Consider the following 4,117-nt stretch of genomic DNA (forward strand, 5'->3'; position numbering starts at 1 on the left):
CTCTAAGCATGGATTCCTTGACGCGTTGTATTGACTAATCTTAAGAAGCTAATCATTGATAAACCTTCTGGTACTTACGAGACGATTACATTGGGCGTGCCGCGTCATGTAAAGTAAAGAACCATTTACCTATATACATCTACGAATTCAAATTAATTTGCTCTATCTGTTATCCTAATTATGTAATTGTCTCATAGATCAATTTATTCTTTAAGGACAAAAACCTCACCTTCAAGCACTGATTACAACCATAATCATCAAGTCTTTAGACATGAGCAGCCATTGGATATGTTAACAATCTGCCATCGAAGTTAAGTGTAGGACCGAGTAGTCTATGTTCTCCAGGACCCCTGAACTATTGAGTAAATGATTTCAGGATTATGGAGCTTGAGAGTAGTTTAATTTATCCAACTTTAGACTAAGGGTCTCAAGGGTTCATTGTTAATTCATTTCAGTGGGTTTTATTTACAACATAGGTTTGGTGATTGTATTTTTTGATGAAAATATGGAAACTAGTATAGTGGTTTCTCCATGTCTCTCTCTATAAGACCTTTTATACTCCCTGTCACGGAATTGAACAATTATTATTATATGTAATTATTTTATGGATGACAGATTGGGAGGTTTATTGAGAGTTCCCTCAAATCTATAAAAACCTGCTATCTTTGTTGTGGAAACCTTGGGGGAGTTATGTTATTTTGATTATTCACATTGTTTGGCCGTTAGTGGAAGGAGAGGGAGGGAGAGGAGTGGGGTTGAGAGCGCGGATATAGGGTATTGGGTGATATTGAGCGAATTTGGTGCTTCTTGTTGGTGTGCCAGTCCTGAGATATAGGAACGTCTTCTCTTGTTATGTGTTTCTGGTGGGTTAAGATGGCATAACGAGATTCGTACATGTGGGTTTTGCCTAGACCAGGTGAAGAAATCGATATATATATCTTTGTATTGATTTTTTCTGTGTTACGGTTAACTTGATTTTGTGTTCTTGGGTGGTTTTGTTTGGGTACATCTGCTCATTCTTTGTTTAGATATAGTTATGACAATATCTACGGTGCAGACTGTTTTTTGAGCTTCCTAACCAGGGTGGAGATGTGTGATGAAGAGGTTATTGCCTGATTCGCAGCAAACCTCAAACAATTCACTGCCACTCCACATGGATAAGTAAAATTCATTGGTGTTGTGTCCATTTGGTGATTGTTTTGTTGTTAGCATTGTGTTGTATTTAGTTGTGTTTCTGTGCACCACTGGTCTGCAAGTTTGTTGATTTTTTCCCAAATATGTTTTGTTGTTCTCTTTGGTGGTTGTGGCCGATGTTTGTTGAATTGTTGTCTGTTTTTTGTCTCCATGCCGTGGGTCGGATGCAAGTTGGGTGTTACCGAGTCGGAAATGACAAGGAGGTGGGGACGCAGGCAACATGCAGGCCCTGAGCGGAGTTATATTCGGAAGTGAGGAGGTGTGGGACTCAATTTTCAGTCTGAATTGTCTTATAGTGGTTCCTAGTGCTTGCTTGGGATGTTGTGGCTTCTTTGTATAGTGGTTTGAAAACATAGTTTCCAGTTTCCTTTTTTAGAGCACTGGCTACCAGGGGATGTTTTGTGATGATGTTGTGCTTGTTGTTCTTTATGTGACATGAGTTAGGATTACATTGTTCAGTAATGCGGAGCGAGTCCAGCTTATGCACATGCTTCTTTGGTGTGTTTTTTTATTTTGCTCTTTATATTTTTTGATAGTGACTAGGCGTGAACGTACGGGTGGCTGGATATAGTTGTGGTGCGTGTGGTTGGAGAAGAGGGGTTATGAACACTGTTAAGAAAGTGCCTCCAAGGATTATTTTTTGGGTGAGTTCTTCCACACCATGGGCCGTCGCTGCTTGTATTTATTTTCTGATAATTCTATTTTCTTTGTTATTGATATTTTGAGGTGATTGGCACTTTCTTATCAGATTTGTGTGTTTATCTGTTAAATGCTGCTTTAGCTATACGGTGTTTTGTTTTCTTTGTTATCTGTGTTATTTCTCTTGACTCATATTCCACTTTTCTCAGCAGAAGGGATGTTTGTCTCTTAACATTCCTGTCTGGTGTGGTTGTTTTTATGGGTTGTGGTGTGGTGGTGGCGAGTTATTATCTGTTTGTGATAGGGATGGTTGGGATTGGTTTGCCGTCTTGATCAAACTTTACGCTGACCAAAGTAGATCAGCTGTAGAAAGGAAAGAATGGTGTTTGTGAGGTCATCTGAAGGTGTGGCCCGGACGATTTGATTTGAAGTATGGGGAGGTGTCTTTCTTGTATTATTGGGTCTCCTGTTCCTTGGTGCCGTGTACCCGTTTAGCTTTTGTTGTTGCCGATCCGTTGTTTATTTAGACAGCTTTGCAGGTTGCCTCGTGCTTTCTGTGTTCGATGTGCTTCGCTTTTTAGTGATAAGGTTCGTTGCGCTTGTCAATGGTTCTGGACCAAGAGAGCGTGAGGTGTGTTTTATGTTTTAGCTGCTGGATAAGCTCTTGGGTTCTGTCTGTTGGTCGTTTTGATGTAGATATGCTGGTGGAATTTGAGTAAGAGCAGTTCTGAGTATCATTTTGATTAAAATCACCAGAATACAATAAAAATACGCATGTGTGTTCTTTAATTGTGGCTATTGTGGGATTGGTAATGTTAATCACAGCAGCAGCATACAATAGACACGTGGATAAATCCTGTGGGTGTACAGGGCATTGAATAATTGGTGGATTTGGTGAGGAGGTGTGAGAGTCTGTATACCAGTGGACAAACATATGACGTAACGAATGCGTAATAGTTGGCGATCAGAAGCGCATGAGTAGGGAGTGCATGGGGAAGTGGGGAGATTTTTTGATGGTGTGTTTTGGGCAAATTCAATTAGGCTCACCTAATTTATTTTTTAGTATGATTCGGAACGTGTCACCTATAGCTGTGTATTTGGTAGTTTGGGATGGTTGATTTGTCGCACCATGGTTTGTGACGATGTATGTGATTGCTTGTGTTGTATACCATGATATTAGAAGCATTTTGTTTCAATTAACGAAATTTACTGCATTGGATTAATTATCCGTTGTGACCTGATCACGTTATGGATTGGGGATTTTTTTGTAGAGGAGATAAGTTATAGAAATTAATGCTTGATCGCGAGGTTCAATCCGACAGTTTAGATATAAGTTGACAGTTTCTCTTCATTCGGCATAAACAAATAGAGTTGATTATATGTACAACCTTTAGGTGATATGCTAAGTGGTTAGATGTCGTGCCTATGTGTGTGTGTATGTTGGGTCTCGTTCATCGCTAGTCTGGGGTATCCTCTGTTGTTCGAGTGACGTGCTGAGTGAGGAGCTAAGTAGATGTGGTTTCGCCTAGAGTATGTGTCAAGAGTCAGCTCAGAAGGTACATGGTCCAGGTTTGACAAAGGTTTATCTAGCATGCTTGCTCATACTCTTAAGTCATGACTTTCTGAGTTTTCGTCTCTGTAAAGCACTCTACCGGGTGTCATATGCACCCGTAAAGTGGTTGTAGGAGGAAGTGTCTTTAGTGTCGCGCATGTAAACGGAGTCGACTTAAGAAGTGAGTTTCCTGTTGGTAAAGTAGTCTTCTCGACATGTGTGCATTCAGCCAATAAGACTTTTAGTTCAACTTATATAGATTGTTGGCTTGATCACCACATAGTCGATGGTCAAGGTAAGTGAAAGCATGACCTATATCTACTGACTTATTTAGATTACCAAGTGTAATTCAGTAGACATTACCGGGATTCCAGAGTAGGGCAAAGGCGAGATATGTGAAGTTTTGTGTTCTTTAGACTACCTAATCAATCTAATCGACATTTAGATGAAGTCAGTCATGGCACACTAAAATTACAACGTACAAATATTGCAATGTCTGAGCAGGAAATTATTATAATTATATCATGATGATTAGCATAGGTTCTGGGATTCTCATGTTAAATAAATACGCAGCATAAGATTTACTCCACACTGGGGTGTATTTTACAATTAAAGCAAACATAAAGTGTTACTTCTATAATGAAAGTAATAGGTAGCGTCATCTGTTCATGTTGGCATAGCCGCTTCCTTGGCCAGAGGTCATCGTGTTACAAGTGTATATACCGCGATCTT

Source organism: Morone saxatilis, unplaced genomic scaffold, assembly GCF_004916995.1.
Source record: "Morone saxatilis isolate NCDOM2014 unplaced genomic scaffold, NCSU_SB_2.0 Contig18, whole genome shotgun sequence".
Classification (NCBI taxonomy): Eukaryota; Metazoa; Chordata; class Actinopteri; family Moronidae; genus Morone; species Morone saxatilis.